Here is a 27,705-nt window from a genome sequence, read left to right on the forward strand (position 1 = left end):
TTATACAACATTTCTCTATCGGCTTCATGCTTTTCTTCCAACGTTGTGGTATTCCCATAATCAATATCGTGTCTCATGCACACTTCATCAACTCTATTGATTGGTTTACTCCAGGATTTAGGATTGTCTGCCTCATCTAATCTTTTATCCAAGTTTGTGCCTGGACCACAGAAAGAATACCCTGGAAGACGTAATTCCCCTGGTATTCCAGTAGTTGTAAATTTACTTCCTGATAAAAACTTTTGTATATCTCCTCCGAGTTTGTGTTTGGAGATAAATTGATTTTTTTTTTTGAACCACACACCGAACATATACCTTTTTGTATAACCCTGTTATTTTTACTTCTAATATATGAAATATTTTTAGTATTGGTTTTCTTTTTACATTTGAGACAATAACTCATTTATTTATGAGAAAAATTCCTGCGGAGTGCAAAAACCTTTTTAGTTTCCAACATGCACATTTGAATCTTAATTTTTAAAATGTAAAGAATCCTTAGAAATGCCTTCACTCTCTCCTCCATTTATTTTAAAAAAAACTTGAATTAAAATACATATCTTGTAGATGTCAATACTCTTGTCGAAAGTATTGCAAATAGACTTGTCAATTCTTTGTTTTCCTCCGCGGTGAGTTGAGTTATTTTCTGTATTACCACCAATCTTTTTTGAATCTCACTGGTTTCCATATTTTGATATTTATTCATCCACTCTCTTTCCTCCCTCTCTCTCTTCTCTCTCTTCTCTCTCTTCTCTCTCTTCTCTCTTTCCTCCCTCTCTCTCTTCTCTCTCTTCTCCCTTTCATCCCTCTCTCTTCTCTCTTTCCTCCCTCTCTTTTCTCTCTTTCCTCCTTTTCCTCCTTCTCTTTCTTCTCCCTCTCCTCCTTCTCCTTTTCCTCCTCTTCCCTCTCTTCTTCAACTCCTTCCTCATCCCTTACTATCCTTGAATCGCTTACACCCCATAGAATATTATACATAATTCATCAGGATTTCTTGTTATTCCTGTATCCATAATAATTTTTTTTACAACAGGAAACCAATAAAATTTCTTTTGAATTTCTAAAAGAGCCTTACCTTTTCTTAACTTTATAATTTTTTCATTATTTAACATTCTAATTAAATCTAAAGTTGTCGGTTTATCAACATCAGCATAATGCCAATCTTTTATTGAAAATACCTCATTCTTATGTTGTAGAACATATTTATTAAAATACCGAATACCCTTTTCTTGAAGGTATGCTTGGACACAGAAATGATAATTTTCTTGAAGCCTTCTTGCTGTCATTTATGTATTAGAAATATATGTTAGAATAATATTATTATGGCACGAAACACCTCCCCATCTTCCCATAGTTAAATCATTTTGTATTTCCTTACTTATTATATATAATCCTGTTTTTTCTGTTTTCATGAGATAAACAAGGGCAAAACCATTATTATATTTACCCTTATTAAATTATTTTATTTGTTGTTTACTAATCGTGGACCCACAAAACTCATTCTCGATACCAAGTGGATAATATTCTTCCTTACGAGACTGATTTAATTGTTCCAGGTCTTCGAGGTTAATTTTAAATGACCAATTATACCCTAAATCATTCATATCATACCCCCATTGTTCTATTCTCATACAAACGATACGCCCTTCTTTATAAAAATTTATTTTAATTCGAACTGTGAATTCTGTATGACCTGGAGATAATATCAACACTTCTGTATCTTTGGAATACACAGCCGTTTTATTTAAGGATATGTATTGTGATAAATCGTTTAATCTCACCAAGTCATTCGCGTCAGTCGGGCTTGGATAATTTTTTAATTTATAAGCATTTTTCATGTTGATATTTTTGGTTATATTATATTTATGTCGTTCAGCCTGTGCCTTTGTGTAATAATTTGATAAATCAATATCCAGTTCTTGAGATACACCAAAGATAGAACCATCTTTACCAACATAAGTCATTTATATTAGATTAAAAATAATATCATAAAATTTTTTATTTTTGTTGAGTTGAAATAACACATATAGACATAATTGACCACAACACTTGGAATTTAATTCTTGGACTTGAAATGTTTGATAAACACCATTCTGTAAGAATTTTATGACTTCAACAGGTGGTGGAAGACCAAAACTATCAAAATAATATTTGTCTTGACTATTAAAAATACAAACCCAATGAGAACCGTTCCCATTATTATCTTCTAAGTTCATAATAATATTCTTTGTATGTTTAGGCACATTTGTTAATGCATCTCTCATACAAATAACCACATTATGAATTTTTAATTTCTTACAATATTTAACAAGTTGTAAATTTGATGTTGTATTCTTTCCAAATTCTTTCAACCACTCATCAATGCTCATTTATTTATTAGAAAGATATAATCCATTACCTCTTTTAGTTAATTTTACACCTGCTTGTGCTATAGAAGAAAGCATATCTCCAACTAACAATCTCGCTTTATCAGGCAGACCTTCAAGTTTTAAAGCAAAATCTACAATTACACCACTTCCACTAATTTGTTTCTCCAACTCTTTGTTATGTCTTTCCAATTCTTTTTGAGCCTGGAGTTGAGCCTTCCTTTCGTTGGCAGTTTTCACCGCTGTTGAAATACCACCCATCAATGCTCCAACCGCACTTAAACCAGCAAATAAAGGAATTAGAAATGGGAGAAATCCTCCACTCGTCTCTCTTATTGAATATTTTTTCAACATTGGTTTTGTCATTTTAATTTTAAGTGAGCCAGTGTCATTCAATATTTTAACCTGTTCTCTTGTGAGCAAAACATCAATTCTTACTGCTACTTTTCTCTGAATTGTATTAACGTTAATCGTACAAGGCTTTTGATTTTGAACACAAGATGATAGTTTATGAAGATTGATTTGATTAACATATACCCCAGTTGGTACTTTGCCACTCATTTATTTCACAAAAAATTATGTGAGACTAATCATCACACCATTATCGATATTAATCTGCAATTCTGTTTCTTCCAAAAGCAAACAATATGTATCAACTTCTTCACTCTCTCCTCTTTCAATGTATAGGGAAGTATCCACTCGATTAGACTTTATAGTTTCCTTTTGAGCGCTCAGGTCAAACACATAGATTGTATACAAACTTTTAAATGCTGTCATATCCAAAATAGGTTCTTTATTTCCATTACTTTCACACACCTTTTGGTAAGACTTGTATGCTTCAGCAAAATCATTTTTTTCCCAATTAATTTCCAATCTATCTCGTGGATAAAATGTTCCATCTAGAGAAACGCGAAGTTGTTTCACCTTAGCATTATCACTCAATGCATTATTCTTATCAGTCGCAGTATCACCATCTGGCTTTTTAAAAATGATCCACAGATATCATGGCTTTCCTTCCAGAACACCCAAATTCCACGTGTAAGTAGTTTGGTTGAGTTTACCGTGTTGACATCTTCTTTTAAGGTATGATACACTGAGTGGTTTCTTTGAGTTAAGTCTTCGATTGAGCATCTCTTCTGTTTTAAGATTAGGAGTATATTCACTGATATACCAACTCATTTCCTCAATTACAAATTTATTCTGTTCACCAAAAGCACTACCAACACCAAAAAACAATCGATTTTCATTATCATTCCTTGTAGTTAAAATCTAATTTTAAGACCATACAGAACTTTATCATGATCACAAAATCCAAATATACCTTTAAGAGGAACTGCCACAGTAAAACTATTTTCTGCTTTTGTATTATCATTATACATTCCTTTCCTTTGAGTATATCCAGGGTCTGTGTTTGTTCCCGTTGACATATCAGGAATAAAACCTTCGACAGACCCCTTTCCCATTCTATCACTGAATGTATAGAGTGTAAATTTCATCATTTCAGATACAGCAGAGACATAATCAACCACTTCAACTTCTTGTGTTCCAATATACAAACGCACACTATCAAACATTTTCCAGAAGAAATAATTTACAAATGTAGCGTTTGTGTTATTCCCAGCTTTAGTGAATTTAAATTTACACAACAAGAAACTTTCGGAGAGATTCAAATAGGTTTGTTGATTATTTATTTCAAAACTTTTTGTTCCATTCGTATTCCAGTCTGTTCCAGTTATTGCATTTACCTTGAAGTAATCTTCTTTTTTAGTGGAGTTTGAGATAATAATAGTATCATCCAAATCATAGATACTATCAATTGCTTCCATACTTGTATTTATTTAGGAAAAAAGATGTTAAAACTTTTGAAACCCTGATCCAAGTATTTGAATTATTTTCTGTCGTTCTTGGGGGGACAACTGAGTTTTGCCTTTCTTAATTTCTTTTATTGCTTGTAATTTATGAGATTCCTTCTGAGCATCTTTTCTACTCTTTACAGCACCTGCTACATTTCCCACAGCAGAAGCAGTTGAACCAATTAGATCTTTATGTTTAAGAATAGTTGAACCAATACCCATTAGAGTATCAATTATCCCATCTCCTCTAAATTGATGTCCAACACCCCTTTGTCTCTTAGGTTTATAGTATCCTCTACCAGGATACATACCTTCACCCTTGTAGTATGGAGAAAGGAACATCCCATCCCCTGTAATTATTTTTTATTTTCCCAACTCGTGTTTCCTCACAATAACCATCGTATTTATTTATTGGAAAACTTCACGTAGGTGAATTCTGATGGATATAACTTCTCCATTAAAAGAAATCACACGATTATCTTGGTCGGTTATCCTAAAATTTACTCTGTGTATGGTTTTTCCTGACACAGGTAGATAAACCAAATTTTTAGGTTCCATATTGAATTTATAACCAATTGGGGTTGAGTATGCGCTGAATGAAAATATTGTATTTGTTTTTTTTCCATCATTATAAGCACCATCAATCAAATCACAGTGAAGTAACACTGAATTTATTCCTGAGGATATTTGAATGACATTATCACTGTAAAACGTCCCATTAGTTTCAATCTTTTTTGAGGAGAAACCCAATAACTCTCTAAATGAATTATCAATTGTGAAATCAACCTTGTAGTTATTTTTAACTTTAATCGTTGATTTTGAAGTATGTTATTGAATGTTTATAACAATATTTTTTGGTTCATCACCCTGTTCTTTCATAAGACGAGCAATTTCGGAAGATATTTGAGAAATCTCATATGCTCCGGGTGAGACTGTTATCATTTTGTATCCACTTCCCGGATTATAACTAAACTTGTCATTTTTCTCGGTTATATTAAATAAGGTATTATAAGTTTCCATGGAGAATAAAGATGCCTCATATTCTTTTGTTGTGTCAAGTTGTAGTGGGTATGGGAATGAAGATGTGTGGTCGCTTGTTGTGAAATTGAAACTAAGGATTGTGCTTCTCATCTTATTTAATATGAGATAAAATGTCTTTATATTGATATTTATTAATTATTTTCATGTTCATCAACTGGTCTAAAATGGCTGATGCTTCATTAAAACAATTGTTATTTCCAGCCTTCTTACTGCCTAACAACAATAACAGTCTATTAACTAATTGCGATGGGTCATTTGGAAGAAAACTAACACCTGAACCAAGGATACTTAAAGCCTGAATAATGTGTTTCTCCTTCTCATTCTTCCTACTTTAACCAGAAAGAATAACCTTATAATTTAGAGTGCTCAGCAGATCAATATATACTCTATCATCATTATTTTCCATATCCAATGGTTTATCAATATACTTTGATTCATCCCTCACAGTTGAACCTTGTCTTCCATCTTTTGTGAGAAGAAACATTAATCTCGGAGTTAGTTTAACAGGGGGTTGAGCAGAACCCAAGAACCTTAATTCATCATTAAATATCAATACCTTTTCTTGAACAAGATGAAATATTGCTGATTGTTCTGTTGGAATGAGTCCTGCTTTGGTTTTTGAATCCGCTGAATATTCATTGTTTTGAAGAGCATTCACAATATAATTAGGGGGTTGATTAATCTCTTCCAGTTGTTGAAATAAACCTTCATCATCATATTCTAATTCTTCTATATGCTCTAATTCTTCCTCCGTCATTTGATCAAAATCTTTTAACATTTTAAGTTTTTTAGGAGTATATTCTACTGTGGGAACTGTGGAAACATCTTTCATTTTTTCTTGGGAAGTTTTTAAAAGTGGTTTAAAAAAATTTCTCTTGTTTTCTTTCAAATGCTTCTTCGCCCGTTAGTTTATGTCTTCCTGTTTTACAACTTTTGAAACCAACTCTTCATGTTCCTTAAATCTTATTGCTCTTTCTTTTGCATCCATTTATTTATTGTAAAATATCATTTAATGAATTGTAAAGATCAATAGGGAAATTTTCCTTTTCTTCATCATTCAAGTAGATGTGTTCAAATAAATCCTTTTCTTTAAATATTTCATCAAATTCTTTATTAACATTAATGCGAGTTGTAATTTCTTCTTCACTAATACTTGCATCTCTGCTTTTCATACGTTTGCGTTGAGTTTCTTCATCAACATTAAAACCGAATGATAAAATCTTCACTCCGCTCAGATATTTAATAATTTGTCCCGTTCCTTCTGGATTAGTTTCTACTATCCCAACACCACCAGATTATAGTTTCCTTTACTCACTCTTACAATGTGAATATTTTGTTGTACCAAGAAAAACCTCCTCAAATATTTGTCCTTCATTCCTCAATCGCATATGTTCCTCCAATGAAATATAGTGATAATCTTCACCTTTTACTTCTCCAGGTCTTATTGCTCTAGTTGTTGTTGATACAATGCATATCACGGGATGTTTTTTAAGTAATTTTACAATATTCTCATTTGTACTACACAAGAACCTTGATTTATGAAAGTTTTTTCCAGAAGCAGATTTACCCACAAGATTTATAATAATAGTTGTCATTTATATATGTAATTGTTTATAAAACAAAAAATATATCCCTTAATATCTCATCTTGTTTCACAACAATATATTTATATTTTTCAGTCGTGTGCTTCATGTAATCCTCAAATTTCTTTTTACTACATAATGTAGAACAATTATCTCTCCAAAATTATTGATATCTATTGAATTTAACTTGAATAAAATAAAAGTATTAGCATTGTTTCTGATGGAACGACGAGGAAGTTGAAAGTACGATTGACTAAGATAAATACAATTACAAGAAGAATGTCTCCTTCTTGTGTAGTAGCTGTCCATTACCGTTTGGTTTCTCTCATTAACACAATCATCAAAGATAACGAGGTTCTTTTTTGATTTATTCAAATCTTGGGGAGACGGTATATCATCCGTATTATCACTAAGAATACAAGTTATAGGATTTGATTTCTTTTTACATCTCTATGTATCACAAAATAGTTGAATTATATCTTCAATGTTATAATCATTTAGGTTTTTTTGACGTTTAAATAAACCGATTATATCTTCTTTTTGAAGACCAGCATTAAAACCTTGAGAGTAGTTGATACTCTGGTTGAAAACTCGACTTTGTGAAAATTATTAAATGATCATAATCTAAAAAGTTGGGAGTGAGGAGCATTTTTAAAAGTAAGCAGGTTTTTCCACATCCACTTGAACAACTATGAGACATCTTAATGAATTTGGAAGATTTTTATGGTTGTTAAATTTTATCTTATTTTCCCAAATAGGTAAAAAATCATTCATTTATATATTTGGAAAACAGGTTATTTAATTTATTATTGGCTTTTTAAGAAACTCTATATTTTATCCTAAGTTCAGGTTTAATTTCAAGATAATCCATTATTTTATTTATGCAATATCTTGTGTTGATATTTCCCTGAAAATCACATCCATGAATAATATATAACAACAATCCTTTGAACATTTCTCTAATACGTTCAGTTTCTTCCCTTGTAAGGAAAGGTGTGTTATCACCCTCATACTTTACATTCATTTCTCTAATCAATCTTGTAAAGTAATTCATTTTTGGTGTAAATCTAAAAGAATTATTTTCCTTTTTATATTTTTTATTATCATTAATTAGAAGATAATCACAGAATATACATTGTTTATAGGCTTTTGACTCTGTGTTTAATCCCCGTCTTTCACATGCAGGACAATTCTCAAATTTGTCATATGGAGAAGCAGGAAAGTCTAGCATATTTATAAAGTAAAACTTTACTTAAACTGAAATTCATCTATACTTTCAGTTGTATATTGACTCATATTTAATAATATTACCATCGATATCGATATACTTTTTTTCATTATCAGATTCAACGACAACATTTTTTATATTAAAGGTAATTTTAAAATGATCATTAATTACTATTGAACGAAATGTCATTTCACCTGATATATTAACATCCTTTATTTCATCAGGATTTACATCTTTAGGGTTGTTGAAAAAAATACAAATTTCTCCTTGCATATTACAGATGGTCTTATCTTTTCTTTCTGAAGCTTCATCCATAAGGTTTTTGTTTTTTGATACTTTTTCTTGTTTCATTGCTTTTCTAGTTTTGAATATATTACTAGAAGAAGAGGAGAAACTTTTGTTAGAGATACTTTAATTGATGTTCTACCAGGTATACTAAAAGCCCTTCCACTGAAGGAAATTGAAGAACTCATATTATTTACCATAATAGTTTTTATCCAATAGTTGTTATATTTATCTTTGTTCAATTTTACATCCTTGACATATTTCTCAGTATCTTTAACAAATGAAGAGATTGATTGAAACTTGTCTTTTGTGTCTTGAAATATTGTATTTATTAAGTGAAAAAGTTGGAGGATAAAATGGTTTTAAGCACAGATTCACCTGTAAAATAAACGAAATTTTCATCAAGAAAATTTTAGTTTAAGCAAAGATTTATTATATAAATATGGTGAGTACAACATACTGCGATGTTTGTAATCACAAATATAAACATTATAGAAAACACCTCCGAACCAACAAACACACATTTAATCTATTTCATAAAATATCTCCTCTTGAGTTGGAAAGAAAACATTGTGATATCTGCTCAAAGGATGTTTTGAAGAGTAGTTATAATAGACATTTTCAATCACAAAAACACAAGAAAAATGAGTTTAAAGTAAAGGGAGACTATTATATTGAAAACACTGATGGGGCATTTAAAGGGCATATAAAAATAAGGATTTTTAAATTTGGAGAACCTGGTCCATCATCAATAGCTGAATCAATTGAAATAGTGAAACCTGATGTTGAAAAATTTATTAAAAAGACATTAAAAGAAATGAAAACTTTAAAGTTTTATATGGGAGTGAAAATAAATATGAAAAGACAAGATGAAGAACAAACTCCTTATATGAGAACAGATCTTCATTTTATAACATCATTTCAAGATTTTTTGAATAGTGGGGTTTATGAAGAACTATCAAGACAAGAGGAGGATGTTGATAATACAGTGGTAGGAAGTGGATTCAATATTTTAAAAATCATCTTTTTAGATATACACATTCTAAAATCAAACCCTCTTGAAGCTTCTTCTTATATTGAATTACCAAAAGAAATAAAACGAAAGAAGGCAGTTGTTAATATGAAGAATAATGATAATAAATGTTTTCTCTGGTCTGTTTTTGCTCACTTACATCCACCAAAATGTAATTCAGAAAGAGTAAAACAATATATGAAATATGGGAATACCTTGGACATTAAAGATTTTAAATTCCCAATGCCACTAACAGATATTCCTAAATTTGAGAAAAAGAATAATCTTTCTATTAATGTATATGGATTAACGGATACAAACAAAGTTCAAATATTAAAAATTTCAAACAACTATAAAAATGAAGAAACACACATTGATCTTTTATATTTTAGTGTTGGAAAAAATTCACATTACACATACATCAATAATTTATCAAGATTAATCTCTTCTCAGGTATTCAGAACAGCAAACAAAATATATCCTTGTAAGTGATGTCTTAATTCATTTCATACAAAAGAACGATTAGAACAACATTCAAAATATTGTAGTAATCATAAATCAGCTGTAATTACAATGCCTAAACCTGGTGAAAAGATTTCTTTTGAAGATTATAATAAATCTATCATGCACCCATTTGAGATATACGCTGATTTTGAGTGTATCCTTAAAAAGATAAATACTGCATCTCCTAATCCAAAAGAATCATATACCAATAAATATCAAAAACATATTCCTTGTGGTTTCTGTTATTATATCAAATCATCTGTTGGAGAAAAGTATAACAAACTTGAACATTATTGTGGAAAAAAAGCTTCACAAGAGTTTGTAAAACGATTAGAAAAGGATTGTATAAGACTCACTAAATTAATGAAAGAAACAAATGAACCGATGAAATTGACCAAAGAAGAAAAATTAGAATTTAGAAAGAACAATATCTGTCATATTTGTGAGGGGGAAATTAAGGAGTCTAAAGTTAGGGATCATTGTCATCTTACTGGTAAATATAGAGGTCCCGCTCATTCCTGTTGTAATCTTAATTATAAATTACCTTCTTTTATTCCAGTCTTTCTTCACAACAGCGCCAACTATGATACACATCTATTTATAAATGAACTTTCAAAAACACCAGGGAATATTTCTGCCATAACAAACACAATTCAAAAGTATATTTCATTTACAAAAATGATATTCACAAAACCTATAACTCGTATTCGGTTTCTTGATTCTTACAAGTTTATTGGAACACCACTAGCCTACCTCACATCAAATCTAAGCTCCACGGACTCTTTTCCAAATCTTAATTCATTCTTTCCAAAAGAGGAAATTCTCACTAAAGAGGAAATTCAGATTAAAGAGAGAATTCAAAGTAAAGAGGAAATTCTAATTAATGAGGAAATTAATGAAGAAATTCTAATTATAAAGAAAATTCGAACAATGAATGAAATTCTAACTAGAGGAAATTCAGATTAAAGAAGGAATTCTTACGAGAGAGGAAATTCAAACAAGGAATGAAATTCAAAGTAAAGAGAAAATTCTTACAAGTAAGGGAATTTATCCTTATGATTATATGGATTCATTTATGAGATTTAAAGAAACACAACTTCCTTCAAAAGAAAGTTTCTATAATAACCTTTATGAAGAAGAGATAAGTGATAAGGAATATAAACATGCACAAGAAATATGGAAAATATTTAAGATAAGGAACCTTGGAGAATATCATGATTTATATCTAAAAACAGATGTTTTATTGTTCGCTGATGTGTATGAGGCTTTCAGATCACTCTGTCATAATAAAAATTGTTATGGATTAGATCCTGCCCACTATTTCTCAGCTCCTGGTTTAGCTTGGAGTGCAATGTTGAAAATGACAAAACAAGATATAGATTTAATCAGTGATGTTGATATGCTTTTGATGATTGAGAAGTCCAAGAGAGGTGGAATATCACAAGTATGTTCAAAAAGATATGCTAAAGCAAATAATAAATATCTTCCAAATTATGATAGTGAAAAAGATAGTAATTATTTGATGTATTTTGATGCTAATAATTTGTATGGATGGGCAATGTCTCAATCTCTACCTTATGGTAAATTAGAGTGGGTGGAAGAAAAGGATTATGAAAAGGCTTTGATGAATATTGTTATTTCTTCTCAAGAGGAATTGAATGACGAAGAAGAAGGTTATTATTTTGAAGTTGATTTGAGGTACCCGAGTGATCTTCATAATAAGCATAAAGACCTTCCTTTTGCATGTGAGAAAGAAACCCCAAAGAAAGAATGGTTAAGTGATTATCATAAAAGTTTTAATATTAAAGGTAAATCAACAGAAAAGTTAACAACATTCTATGATAAAGAAGGGATATGTTTTGCATCAGAGAAACTTAAAACAGTTTTTGAGAGAAGGATTGAGAGTAGCTAAAATTCATAGAGTTTTAAAATTTAAACAAAGTCCTTGGGTGAAAAAGTATATTCAATTCAATACAGATATGAGAGCAAATACAAAAGTAAAATTTGAAGGGGACTTTTATAAATTAATGAATAATGCTGTATTTGGAAAGACTATGGAAAATGTTAGAAACAGGCAAAACATTAGATTCGCAACATCTTGGAAAGAAGCTTCGAGATTGATAAATAAACCAAATTTTGAGAGAGAAGAGGTTTTTTCAGAGAACTTTTCTGCAATTCATATGAAAAAGGAAAGTATTGTAATGGATAAACCAATTTATATTGGAACAGCAGTTCTTGATTTATCAAAGATATTGATGTATGATTATTTTTATAATGACTTCAAGAAAGAGTATGGTGAAAATGTTTCATTGTTGTATATGGACACTGATAGTTTTATCTTAGATATAAAAACTGATGATGTGTATGAAGATATGAAGAAAAATATTGGAGTATATGATACAAGTAATTTCAGCAAGAAGAGTGAGTTATTTTCCAAAAAGAATGAAAAGGTTATTGGTAAGTTTAAGGATGAGTTGGGTGGAAAAGTAATGAGTGAGTTTATTGGATTGAGAGCAAAGGCATATGCTTATAAGTATGGTGATCAGATTGATAAGAGGTTAAAGGGAATAAAGAAATATGTAATAAAGAAATCAATAACTTTAGAAATTATTATAATTGTTTGATGAATAAGAAAGAAGAATATAGGAAAATGAATACAATAAGAAGTTATAAACATAACATATATATATATGTATATATATATATATATATATATATATATATATATATATATCTATATATATATATATATATATATATATATATATATCTATATATATATATATATATATATATATATATATATATAGAGTGACGAAGTAAATAAAAAGGCATTAGGAGCCTTTGATGATAAGAGATTTATTTTAGATAATGGAATAGATTGTGTTCCATATGGATATTGTATGATAGAGTGAATAGAATAGTTTGTGTTTTAACAATGGGAAGATGGGTTAGGGTTTTTTAAGGGCTACCGCCGCGTTTTTTCGCAATATATAAATGGTTAAACCAAGTATTAATCAAACTAAAGAGTGGAGAAAATCTCAGTCTTGGTATATAAATGGAAAACATAATGAATGTGAAAAATATCAAATAAGTCTTATTGAAAAAATAACTAAAACAAAGGTAAGTAAAACAAATAAGCGAATCAATTTAAAAACTAGTAAGTTAGAGGATGTAAAGAAAAAAATGAATATCCTTGAATGGACTGAAAACTTTGATGGTTATCAATTGAACAATGAAAAAACAATTTACTATAATCTCAAAATGATATGTGGCTCAGGAGGTGGTCAAACAAGAGCATTAAGAGAAGTTTATCATTTTGTAATGGCACAAAAGGGGTATCTTAGAAAATATAAAGATTCAAATGTTTTGTTTTTCAATATTTTAGATGGGGATTATTGTGCAAAGAAAATTAAACTATTGAAGGAATTTGAGAATGAACAAATCTTTATAGGTTCAATGAGTGAGCTAAACAATATGCATCGCTTATTTGATAAAGAGTGTCCCGGGGCTTAGACGTTTCAGATATTTCTTTAGAATCACCTTTCACAAATCTTTATCTTGTTGTATGGGTTATTTGAATAGAGAGCCCCTAGGTTAAAAGGGGAGACAAAGAAATATACCTTGGGATAAAAAGGGGGTTTATATTTAGGGAAAAAAAGGGAATCGCTGAAAATCCTCCATTCATTTACATAGGGAAAAGTGAGCCAGAAACAGTATATTCACCCTACTGACGTGGTTGGTCCAAAATAACGATAGTAAAGAATAACGGTTAACTCAAAGATCACAGCATGGTTGACATGAATCCTCCCTTTAAACAATGGTGGGGAAATCTATCTGAACACGGACTTATCGGCCTAACTGAACTCGGGACCTTTATGGTGTTTTGTCAATTTCCACAGCCATAACATCATAGACAAATGCTCAGTGTCCAAATATTAGCTGCCCTGGAAGGTAGTTCTGGGAGTTCATATCTATATGGGATGGCGCTTCATCTGTCTGTCCATCCATCTGTCCACAATCACTTGCAAGTTCTTCTCTGAAACTACACATGATTTGAATGAAACTTGACCACCTCGGTCAAGAGCCCACCACCCTCTGCTCGAACCACAGTACACCGAGGGATGGGGTTGGAGGAACTCAATGTACGAATTGCCCTGGAAGCAGGATGAGAATCCCTTGGCCCCAGGTGATGCTCTACGCCCTCACAGATTACTCACACATTGGACTATTGGCTCACAAGGAGCTGCTCCGCTCTTTGACACGTTTTGTTTTTAATTCTGCTGGGAATCCATATCCACACACATTCTTCACCAGGAAACCTGGTAGGGGAGTCACACATTGGACTCCTTGTCCTCCCTCAGCGCATGTACAATTTGATGCCTCAACTCCCTTATGAGCTTGGCTCTGCCATTATGCCTGGCCATGCGACTCTGATCAATATTATGCAGTGTCCCGAGAGAGACAAAATTAATCTTCCCCCGACCGTGAGCTGCAAGACATCCACCGTCAACATCAATGATGGTGGTCTTGAAGGCACTCCACAACTCTTGAGGATTTCCTAAAGAACCCAGACCCCCCAAATCCCCACTCAGCCTGTTCGCAAACTCTTCAGCTATCATCTCATCCTTGATCATGCCAACATCCAGCCTAGGCTAAGATACTACCAATCTCCCGGATTTAAACTGCAACTTCAGAGCTGCTACAACAAGCCTGTGGTCAGTATTGAGGACCTGAGAACTCCGGGAGACCATGCAGTTCTGGATCATCATCCATTGAGCATCAATGAGCAAATGGCCAATCTCCTTTGCCACACCACCAGCGTGAATACCAAATCCAGCGATGAGCCTGTGAGTGCTGAAACCATGAACCAGCCACAGAAAATGCACGAGTTCTTGCAAAGTCAAGGAAATTGGTGCTATTCTGGCTTACATTTCCAGACCCATGGGGACCAACATATGTCTCATTACCATCCCAATCAGTGCCAATCAATGATTTGGAATCCCTCGAGACTGGAAGAGTATGTCACCTGGGGCACTGATCAACCACAGACTCGAGCATGGCAGAGAATACGTCCTTCACAGTGAGATCACAGGCCTTAGTCGGAGCATATACAGAGACCAGGGAAGCGACACCAAAGGAGTGACGAAACCTTCGTCTTATAATACGCTTGTTGACCAGTGTTACCTCAATTATCATTGGAGTCAGCTTATTGAACACAGCTACAGCAACTCCTTGGGCATGGTAACCATCAGAGCAACCAGACCAATAGGAGGTATAACCATCTGCCATGATCTCGCCACAATCCGGTCTAAAAACCACAGAGAGTGCTACAATACCGATGTTCAAATGCTTGAACTCAGATGATAACAGAGACAGGTGATCATTCTCTCTTCAGGATAGGGCATTCCAGCCACCAACCCGAAGGGAATGCCTCAGGTTAACTCAAGGAGACTGCCGTCTGGTGGATAACTCCTCGGCACCACTCTGCTACACACACCGCAATCTGACCCTGGATGTTTACCCTGTGCTTTCACTCCTGTCATCAAGGCATGGGGTTCCCAGCCAATTCCCAGCCAACGAAGGTTTGCCCCAATTCCATCATCCAGTGAGCTGTCCTGAAAAAGACCAGCAGCACAAAGGGAACTCCCACGGAGTGTGTTTTCAGTTTTCTTTGTGGTTTTTGTGTGTTTAGGGGTATGAGTTGTTTTACGGTGGCTGGAGTGCAAATCCTGCCAATGACCTGAAAGAAAAGTAACCCAACTGCAGGAGGACGTCCATACACACAGGTGGGCACGAGAGATGGATGTCTATTGGCTCACAAGGAGCTCCTCTGCTCTTTGACAGGTTTTGTTTTTAATACTGCTGGGAATCCATATCCACACACATTCTTCACCAGGAAACCTGGTGGGGGAGACAGTTTAGTAGCCGACCACCCGACCATGAAACAAATTAGTACAGGTTTACTTGGTAATTGCAGCAAGTCATAGTTCTAATCTGGATTGACCTGCCCAACCCCCCTCACCCCCCCCCCAAAAAAAAAAAAACAGAAGAGGTATTTGCTATATTCTCAGAAACTACACACACAACTCCAATGAAACTTGAACACAACCTTCATCACCCGTGATGTTAAAAAGTTTGTTCACAACATGAAAAAAATTGTGGTCAAATAGGGTATACTGTGTGGGCAGGGTGGTGCCCCCTCCCCACAAAAATATGTATTTCCTTTCTTCTCCAAAACTACAAACACAATTTCAATGAAACTTGACCACAACCTTCATCACTCGTAATGGACTAAAGTTTGATCACGCTATTAAAAAAATTTGGGTGGAAGGGGATTGAAGGGGGCGGGGGAGTGGTGGCAGTTGCTCACATATGAGGTATTTGCTATAACATTGGTTCATTGGTACATTTTGCTGATACTGCCCTGTGTTGACTTTCTCCTCTTTGTCGTTATTATACCAGGTGAACACCCAGGAGTATTGCCCATATTTTTATGTGATGTCATAGTTGCCTTCTTTATGACATCATAATTGCATACATAGAACACTGCTTCTGATCTGTATGAAAATATTTGAGCGTCATTTAGTGATAGATTGGTCCGCATAAGAAAAAAAATGATGATGCCATCGGGCATGACTTTCGGCAACCACATTGTTTCTTTTGTTTTTTTCAAAAAAACCTTCAATAATCTTCTCTCAAACAGCTGAACAGATCAAGGCAAACCATTACATGCATGACTGCCTTTCCATCAGGAACAAAACGGTCACACATATGTCATAGGTCACATGGTTTGTCAGCCATATTGGATTTACCCTACAACATGTAAAAATTCTCCAGAACGGCTGGACAGATTGAGGGGAAACTACACACAAATGTTCCCCATGCCTTGGGGATACCAGGCCATTCACGAAAAAAGTGATAGGTCATATGGTCTCGCAGCCATTTTGGATTGAGGGAAAATTAAAAAAAAATATTCTTTCTCTTGAACCTGAACTGCTTCATCAATCAACATGAACTTCACAATTATGATCAAGTAGTGATGGAAATATATGTTTACATTTCGACCTGATCGGACACATGGTCTGGCAGCCAGAATTTATTTTTATTTTTGAATCTGGGTTTTTCTTGTTTAAAAAAAAATAAGGCTCACTTGGCTGCACCTGGATGGGTTTGAGGATAAAGGAGTAGCCACTGAAACCGGAATCCTATCCAGGTTCCTCCTGATGACAATATTTGCTTTTTGCTTGCTTGGGTTCCTTCTGATGACTCCATTGCTGGACTATACTTATTTAGTCTTCCATTTGATTTGAATTTAACTTCTTTCAATTACATTCTGAATTAAATCGAATAATAATGAAGGTCATTGGTCAGGGTCAAGTGTCTGATCAAAGTGAGGTTGCATCAAAGCGGGATGTCTTGGTACCCAGTCCTCACTGCCAGCAGATATAAAGTGGCATTTCTTGTCATATCTATTTTCAATTAAGTAACACACCAGTACACAAAACGACACAAACACCACATAAAACAGGTCCTGGTGAGGGGCTGCAATCTCTGATTGCTCTTTTTCTTCTTCAACGATTATTTTTCGAACATTGTCAACAAATCAATACAAACTCGTCACAAGCAAGAAGCAAATATAAAAATTTGGCGACTCCATTCCGAGTCACCAACTCGAATTAACAACTCTGTCTCGAAGCATTGCAGATCGATGGTGCAGGGATTTTAGCCTTGAATGTAGCTCGAGTATGGATAGGTTGTTGGGCAAATTTTTAGTGATGGTGATGCCAGTAATAGGGTCTCGTTAAAAGATTATATGGTCGGTGTTTATGCCGGGGAAACTGCCCTCACTCCCCTCCCCCTCCCCCAAAAAAATCTATGCTAAAAAATAATTATTTCTCAAACTCCTGTGTCTGTCTCTGAGGCTGGCACACTTCTCACATGCCACTTGTCCAATCATTCCCCTGAATTAAATTAGCTCTCCCTCCTCCCTTTTAAGGTATCTGACGCTCGTAGTGTAGCTATAGCACACACATGATTAACATGAAATACAACTCAGGACTGTGAGACGAGACAAAAAGAGAAACTGAGCTTGGTGGAAATGCCATCACTTCCAAGAGAACTCTGGGTACCATAACTTTCACAACAATGGCACAACCTTTCTCAGACTCAGAACGGCTGCTCCAAGCATTTAATGTTGCGTTCATGTCACACAGGCATGAGGGGCCAAATGGCCTCCTCGTGCATCAAATTTCTTCGTTGTTTTTCCTTGTTGTAACCAGCCATGGCCTGCATTTGGTAAGATTATCTTCATAGTTCTTCTCCCAGAGTCAGTTTCAACAGCTAATAACAAATTCCGCAAGTCATCAGCAAACAAAAAAAAGAATACAGTGAGCACAATGGATTCCAAAGACAATTGAACTCTTGATTTTGACAGGGTTGTGGAATTGTCAAGATCTGTGTTGACTTATATACTATGCTAGGCCAAAGGCTTTGACAAAATCTCTCCTCATCTAAAAGTCTTCCCAGAGTTATTTATTACAGTTGACATCATGGGAGAGAAACATGATTATCAATGAGTTATCCTACTTTTCAAGTTAATCACATATTGATTAATAAAGGCCCGGTCACACCTTGACGTTTTAGCCAGCGATGGCAACGTATTAAAATGTATGTAAAACGCTGGCTGACGTTGAACTTTTGATGTTTTTTTTTAAGATTCGGACGTATTCATAACGAGTTGGTCGTATGCATAACATATTAGTAATGGACACAGAACGTTTCGTTGTGTTATAGATAACTTATACCAACGAATGCTGAACCTGTTGTTGGCCTACACAACCTATGCCCAACGATAGTCTAACTTAGGCATAGCGCGTTGCACGCATCGCCGACGATGTCGTGACGTAGCATATTAAAAGGCTGACGCACAACGATTCGAATCATAACTGCCGTAGAAATGGAAGTGTCAACATCGCGGTCACACCTTGGCGATCTTGCCAGCGTATGCCGACCTAAGAAAAATGTGTCTAAAACGTTGGGGAACGTCAAATACGGTATGAGTAAGTTTGGTATACGTGAGTAGAACGCTAAAGTACGCTATCATACGTCGTAGTAAGTAGAGTACGTCAAGAAATTTTAAACATGTTCAAAATTTTACGACGTACTTGCCGTATGACACACGTTCTGCATGCGATGGGGATAAGTTTTACACACGATATGTGGACGCTTACACACGTCCACAAAGGCTACTTATAAGCTACTCATAAGTCGAAACACGTCGCGGTAATGTCTTTTTTTACGCGAAACTTATTTCTAACTTATGTTTGACGTGCTTTGAACCAATTCTTTACGTAGTCCCACCACACATCGACGTATGTAGACGTATTCCAATGACGTCTTCCGGTCGACAAAAAAAATAAATTAACGTGTTTCTAACTTACAACTGCCATATAAAGACGTGTTCCCAGCGGTTTTGGGAATTGGTATATAAAAATGCTGCTCATAAAAGGGGAACCCAACAGTGTTTTCGAGTCCTTTTTGAGTCGATGTCCATGTCAGCAGTAACAGTATCAGTATCAGTATTAGTATTAGTATTAGTAGTAGTTTGTTCATGTTGGCAGTAGTAGGTGAGTGTGAGGGGGAGGGTGTGGGTTATGATGGATCGTCCTTGCATTTAACGATTTCAATGGCTGCAACCCCACTATTGAAAGTAGACGCTTGCACTCTACAATTGGATTTTTTTTACACTCAACGACTTTTAAACGGTACCAATCAACTATTTTCATTGTTTACAATGAACGATTTAAATTGCTGTCACTCGCCTTTGTTTTTTGACGTTGGGGTTTGGAAATTTGAAGCGTTTCTTCTGAACGTGTTAAAACACTCAAACTCGACTATTTTAAATAGACGCTGCCGATGGACAATTGGAATCATAGCCAAGCTAGACATCGAAGTGTGAACATCCTCATCATGCCCAAGAAAAGTTTGAAGAATGCTGCAAATAAGTGTCCTGACCGTGGCAGTGGACGCTGACGCAAGGACGATCCATTATACCGACGTCTTTCAGCCTATGAGTAACTTAAAAGTAACGTCTGTCGATGTGTGGCAACGATCGCGTAACGTGCCAACAACACGTTAATCATAGGTTAGAAATAAGTTTCGGGTACGCTAAACATTACCTCGGCGTATCTCAACTTATGATTAACTTACAAGTAGCATGTGTTGACGTCTGTCAACGATCGCAGACCGTGCATACAACTTGTGGCCAGCGTAGCGGAACGTGTGAGTCATACGCTGGCATACGTCGTGAAATTTCAAGCATGAAAAAAATTGAGGACAACCAAAAAGTACAACGTTTAAAGCCAACGTACAACGACGTATGGCAGTGTTTTTCAGCGTGCTCTCAATGTTATCAAAACTTACCCATAACGTATTCAACGTGTGCCAGCGTTTAAGAAAAAAAATTCAAAAATCGGCATACGTTGGCTAAAACGTCAAGGTGTGACCGGGCCTTTACGTTGAACTTTTGATGTTTTTTTTTAAAGATTCGGACGTATTCATAGCGACTTGGTCTTATGTATAATGCATTGGTAACGGACACAGAACGTTTCGTTGTGTTATAGATAACTTATACCAACGAATGCTGAACCTGTTGTCGGCCTACACAACCGATGCCCAACGATAGTCTAACTTAGGCATAGTGCGTTGCACGCATCGCCGACGATGTCGTGACATAGCCTATTAAAAGGCTGACGCATAACGATTCGAATCATAACTGCCATAGAAATGGAAGTGTCAACATCGCGGTCACACCTTGGCGATCTTGCCAGCGTATGCCGACCTAAGAAAAATGTGTCTAAAACGTTGGAGCACGTCAAATACGGTATGAGTAAGTTTGGTATACGTGAGTAGAACACTAAAGTACGCTATCATGCGTCGTAGTAAGTAAAGTATGTCAAGAAATTTTAAACATGTTCAAAATTTTACGACGTACTCGGCATATGACACACGTTCCGCATGCGATGGGGATAAGTTTTACACACGATATGTGGACGCTTACACATGTCCACGAAGGCTACTTATAAGCTACTCATAAGTCGAAACACGTCGCGGTAATGTCTTTTTTACGCGAAACTTATTTCTAACATGTTTGACGTGCTTTGAACCAATTCTTTACATAGTCCCAACACACATCGACGTATGTAGACGTATTCCAATGACGTCTTCCGGTTGACAAAAAAAAAATTATCGTGTTTCTAACTTACAACTACCATATAAAGACGTGTTCCCAGCGGTTTTGGGAATTGGTATATAAAAATGGTGTTCATAAAAGGGGAACCCAACAGTGTTTTCGAGTCCTTTTTGAGTCGATGTCCATGTCAGCAGTAACAGTATCAGTATCAGTATTAGTATTAGTAGTAGTTTGTTCATGTTGGCAGTAGTAGGTGAGTGTGAGGGGGAGGGTGTGGGTTATGATGGATCGTCCTTGCGTTTAACGATTTAACGATTTAAATGATAAACTCAACGATTTAAATGGCTGCATCTCCACTATTGAAAGTAGACGTTTGCGCTCAACAATTGGATTTTTTTACACTCAACGACTTTTAAACGGTACCACTCAGCTATTTTCATTGTTTGCAATGAACGATTTAAATTGCTGTCACTCGCCTTTGTTTTTTGACGCTGGCGCTCGGAAATTTTAATCGTTTCTATTGAAAGTGCTAAATCGCTCAAACCCCACTATTGAAAGTAGACGCTTGCGCTCAACAATTGGATTTTTTTTTACACTCAACGGCTTTTAAACGGTACCACTCAACTATTTTCATTGTTTACAATGAACGATTTAAATTGCTGTCACTCGCCTTTGTTTTTTGACGCTGGGGTTTGGAAATTTGAAGTGTTTCTTCTGAACGTGTTAAAACGCTCAAACTCGTCTATTTTAAATAGACGCTGCCGATGGACAATTGGAATCATAGCCCAGCTAGACATCGAAGTGTGAACATCCTCGTCATGCCGAAGAAAAGTTTGAAGAATGCTGCAAATAAGTGTCCTGGCCGTGGCCGTGGACGCTGACACAAGGACGATCCATTATACCGACGTCTTTCAGCCTATGAGTGACTTAAAAGTAACGTCTGTCGATGTGTGGCAACGATCGCATAACGTGCCAACAACACGTTAATCATAGGTTAGAAATAAGTTTCGGGTACGCTAAACATTACCTCGGCGTGTCTCAACTTATGATTAACTTACAAGTAGCATGTGTTGACGTCTGTCAACGATCGCAGACCGTGCATACAACTTGTGGCCAGCGTAGCGGAATGTGTGAGTCATACGCCGGCATACGTCGTGAAATTTCGACATGAAAAAATTTGAGGACAACCAAAAAGTACAACGTTTAAAGCCAACGTACAACGACGTATGGCAATGTTTTTCAGCGTGCTCTCAATGTTATCAAAACTTACCCATAACGTATTCAACGCATGCCAGCGTTTTAGAAAAAAAAAATCAAAAATCGGCATACGTTGGCTAAAACGTCAAGGTGTGACCGGGCCTTAAGATACACAAATCTTTCCCGAAGTTGCTCATGGACCTTCATTCTAAATCCGTTCGCAGATTTTAAAATACAGTATATGAATAATTAATCAAGAAACGAACTTATTTAATGTTGTGATGAAAATCCAAAGATCTGAAGGACCAGTTACGTGCACAACTCATACAAGGCCCGTAATAAAATATTTCATCAAATCAACTGTTTTTGAAAAGTTTGTGGCCTGAATTAGAGAAATATAAAAAATAAAGTAACGGTCATTATTCAGTTTCGAGAATACAATGTGAAAAACTAAATTAAACATAAAAACTGGAAACGTTTGTCAAAAATATGTTGAAATTCCATTAACTGACAATTTCTGGCAAGGAATGTGACATGGTCCTGGTAAATGCAGCACAACAAAACGATGTCATAAATAGCAAAGAAAAAGAAATGTTTACAATGGTACAATAAGAGTCGTCTAAACGAAAACGTAATTGTGTAAAATACTTACTCTGTGCATCCTGGTAATTCTGGCGTTGATTTAAATGACTCTTCTTTTTTGCCTATTCCAAAGTGGACAGGATATAGTCCTCCCAATATGATATCTCCTTCTTTTCTCAATCCTTTTCCATTGTCATTTGAGAACATACAATCAAGAGAAGTGACAAGACAAATTTTTAAACAAAGTAGAATAAATAATCTTGTGTTCATAGATTTTAAAAGACATGAAGTACAAGTAAGAATTGGCAAGGTTTGCATCATTGTCATGAAACAACGGAAGGTAAAAATATGTAATTCCATGGCTTTACTCATTAACTATAACAGCAGAAATGAATTGTCTGCTCGAAGAACTTTTCTTTATACACATCCACATGAAGGTGTGTTATGCAATTAGGATCGTTTACTAATTCCTAGAAATAAGGCTCAATCCCAAAAATTGGTCTTTATAAATGTAAAATGTATTATTGAATTGCCATTCACACTCGTACTTATATTATACTGCATTAAATGGATATGGTAATCAAATGGCTTATGCAATTAACAACTTATTCCTTCTGGCACATGTTCATGGGAATTCACTTTCATTTCCAACTTCTGATAACAGAGGATTCCAGGGGACAAGGGAAAGTGGGTGGGGGTGGGCTGGGTTTTAGTGAGGACAACGTTTTCAACTTCCATTGAATCTTCTCCCCACTTCCCCTCCCATGCACACCGAACAGCCACCCCCCCCTTCTCGCCACTGTTCCATGATACATATCTGGAGTGTTTCGTTTTATTCATATAAATAGTCAACAACGTTATTTTCAATCAGCGCTATGGAATATCATTTTATTTTGCAATTAAATTGACTTCATTTCATAGAAAAAGAAGAAGAAGAAGAAGAAGAAGAAGAAGAAGAAGAAGAAGAAGAAGAAGAAGAAGAAGAAGAAGAAGTAGAAGCACTCCTTTCGCATGTTTGGACATATAAGGATTCCAAAGTAGATTTTCCTTGGCTCGGGGCACAATCCTGGACAGGTCGCCACTTCTGTGCAGGATACTCGAATGGCTTATTCTTCTTAATTTGTGGGCTGAGTCAACCAACTTAGTGTTACGTTTCACTGCATAACAGGGGCTCAAACTCAGGAGAGCAAGCTCTTTTCAGCACTCAGGACCCGAAGATCTCAAGTAAGTCACTATAGCCGTCAGCTAAAACCAGGCTGCAATAAAAAGGAAATGGTTCAAACACTCAATTGTATGCAGCATAATAAATTGTTAATTTCTTCACGATGAAGAGAAAGATGATGAAGTATGTAATGAACAGGATGAAGTGTAAGACATCTCCTATAAAAGGATGAGGGGTGTTTGTGTGTGTGTGTGTGTGTGTGTGTGTGTGTGTACGCACGTGCGTGCGCGTGTACGTGTGTGTCATGCTTTTTTGTCTATAAATTCCAAATGTTTAAAATGTACTTTTTCAGCCTTTTTAGTTTAGACTGCTGAGAAAGACCCCTTTGATCTTTTAAGACCCCTCTTTTTCCTCTCATATTCCTCTTTCACACGAGTGGTAATCATTACTGTATCATCATGCACTGCTCTTTTTCTATTTCAACAGAATGCTCTCAATTTGACCTTTCATTCATACCTTGACGAAAAAATCCAACTGTTACATCGTTCCTTCTCTCCATTCTCTTAAGTCGTCTTTATTGCATCCATCAAGAAATGTCTTTAATCACATGTCTGACTTAAATATTTTAAAAACCCCAGTTTGCTATGAATGTTTGCTTTCCATCAACCATTCTTTTTTTTCCAACTTCAGTGCCAACTCACCCCTCTTACCCCTCCCTCTTAAAAGCAACCATCACACTCTTCTCCCTCCAAGCCTCCCTCTCACCTTTCTCAAAAACTTCCCCCTCACCTTTCTCCCTCAACTCTCCCGACTCACCATTCTCCCAACATTCACCCCCTCACTCACTCTTCTCAAAGTTGCCTCCACTCTCATCCACTAAGCTGCCTCCTTCCCCTGCCCGCTCACCTCCATCTCATCACTCCACCTCCTCAAATCCTCAACTGCCTTCTGTCCCCTCTCTTGCCCACCCTCTCCCCCAGCACCACAGAGCCTTTTCTCCTCCTCAACCGGCCCTCCCCTATCTATTCTGCAATCCCCCACACTCTTTCAACAGCTCTCCTTACCCCCCCCCTTCCTCTATTTTCCTACCCACCCCTCCCCTCCAATCCACTGCACACAAATCCCTCTCCCTCCCTCTTCTTTAACAGTGTGGACCTCAAATATCCGGGGCCTTCATTCAAACCTCACTGATCTTTCCATACAGGTTGCCACTGACAATCCAGACATTATCTGCCAAACGGAAACTTTCCTCCCTCAAGACGTCTCTGACTCCCAAGTATATCTCCCTGATTACTTCCTCCTCTGGAATGACAGACCTGAGACTCGTGCTGGTGGAGGAATTGCTCTCTTCATCAAAGACTCCATTCCTCATTCTACATGCACTGCAGTCACTCACCCACACCCCCAGGAATACCACTGGCTTCGGCTTCTCTCCACTCCCACCTCATGATTATATGTGCACTGTTCCGTCCAGCAAACACTGGTGACTCCATTTACATCTCACTATCCGAAAACATGGATCAACTTCTATCTTCTCATCCAAACTCTCTCACTCTCTCTCTTTCTCATATGTGGTGACTTCAATTGTCATCATGCCAATTGGCTAGGTGTGGGTAAGTCTCTCACCTGTAATGGCATTTCAGCAAAAGCTTTCTGCGAGTCAATGGGACTGAATCAATCAGTCAACTTCCTGACCCGGATCTCAAGCAACAGTACTCTATCTCTTCTGGATCTGATTTTGACAAATTTCCCTGAAAAAATCCACTGTTCTTCCTTTGCTCCAATCAGCTATTCGGACAACGTGCTTGTCAAAGTGGACATCTCTCTGGCTGTAATCAGAGAACCACCTCAGCACCGTCGAGTCTGACATTTCACTCAGGCCAACTGACAGGGTCTTCAAGCATCCATCAAACTTCTGGACTAGTCTTCCATCGCTACTTTCTCCAACATCAACTCATCCTGGGAATTCTTTCAAAGAAACTTGCTCTCCCTCATGCACAGATTTATCCCCTCTCATCTTCAATTGTCCTACCATTCCTCCTGCCTATGGTTCACTGAAGCTTGTTGCGTGGCAGTTGCCCTGAGACAACTTGCCTTTGCCTCATGGAAAGCAAACCCAACTGAGGGTAATCTCAGTTCCTTCCATAAAGCTCGGAACAAGTGTGTATCTACCCTCAGGAGAGCCAGAAAACATATTTCGAAGCTCCAGTCTGAACTATCAAACCTCTTTCCCTCCTCCAAATCCTGGTCTCATCCAATCAAATATGTTTCTGGTGTATGCTCCCCCTCCATCCACTCCCTTACCTCAAATTGCCGCACGGGTGATACCGCATGTTAAAAGGCTGAATAACTAAACTCGTTGTTTGCATCGAAATCTTGTGTCCAAAACCCATCACTTTCTGTGCACACCTTACCCAGTTGTTTGCATCAAAATCTTGTGTCCAAAACCCATCGCTTTCTGTACCCACCTAAACCAGTCGCACTCAAATGTCCCTGGACTCTGCATCCTTTTCTCCTGACAAGGTGGAGAGCTTGCTGTCAAGCCTCAACTCAGATTCTGCAACCGGTCCACACGGCCTAGGCCCACGTGTCCTTAAAAGTCTGCTCCTCTGCTCTTGCTCACCCACTCTCTGTTCTATTCACCCTCTCATTTGCTCAAGGTCATCTGCCATCTGCTTGAAAATCAGCAAACGTTCCTGCACTCAAGAAAAAAGGTGCAAAAACAGATACCTGCAACTACAGACCATCAGCCTTCTCCTAATCATAAGCCTGGTTGTGGAATCCATCATCGCTTCAGACATTAAATCGTTCCTCTTCTCGAATGGCCTTATTTCTGATCATCAATTTGGTTTCAGAACAAGTCACTCTACCCTGGATATTCCTCTTCTACTCTCCCAACAATGGGCGGAGGTTCTCAATGCCGGACATGAAATCAGAGCCATATCCCTCGATATATCGCGTGCTTTTGACATGGTCTGGCACCCTGCCCTGCTCAACAAACTCTCTTCCTATGGTATTCAATGCCAACTCCACTCATGGCTCGCAGACTTCCTATTCTGTTGCAGTCAACGTGTGGCCCTCAATGGAGTTCATTCATCCCCTCTTCCTGTCCAGGCTGGAGTTTCTCAAGGAAGCATTCTGGGCAGTGTTCTTTTTCTGGTTTTCATCAACGATCTCTCCGACTCTCTGGAAAATCCTCTTTATTTTTGCTGATGCTTTATTCCTGCTTTGCTGATGATTCCTGCGTACCATCTGTCATCCCTCAGACCGGCAAGCAGCAGCTTCTTCGCTCACTGCAAATCTGGGTAAAATCACAAACTGGTCCAACACTCCAACATGTGGAACATGTCTTTCAATCCGGACAAATCTCACAAACTCACTCTGTCTCCACGAAAGGACCGTTTGGATCCCCCCTCCCCATCCACTTTCGCAAAAATCCTCTGGAAGAAATCCTTTCTTTCAGGCTTCTGGGTCTCACTATCTGCCATGATATTTCCTGGGAAAGCCATATTTCCAAGCTGTCCTCCAAAGCATGTCGTCCACTGGGAATCCTCCATTGTGCAATGTCCTTCCTCGGCCCACCTGAGGTCCTGACCAGATACACAGCTTTCGTCCACAGCCAGATAGCGTGCTGCTCTCTACTCTTGGCTTGTGCTCCTGCCTCCAACCTTTCTTGGCTTCATGCTGTGGAAACCAAGGCATTT

At 36.5% G+C, this 27,705-nt stretch overlaps 1 pseudogene; it reads right to left on the reverse strand.

The window, feature by feature from the left end:
* Window positions 1–5,205: 5,205 nt before the first annotated feature.
* LOC147034838 (uncharacterized) overlaps window positions 5,206–27,705 on the reverse strand; it is an 86,774-nt pseudogene continuing 64,274 nt past the window's right edge.

The sequence above is a fragment of the Eptatretus burgeri genome, chromosome 1 (genome assembly GCF_056783735.1).
Source record: "Eptatretus burgeri isolate ZD-2024b chromosome 1, Ebu_testis_v1, whole genome shotgun sequence".
In the NCBI taxonomy this organism is placed as follows: domain Eukaryota; kingdom Metazoa; phylum Chordata; class Myxini; order Myxiniformes; family Myxinidae; genus Eptatretus; species Eptatretus burgeri.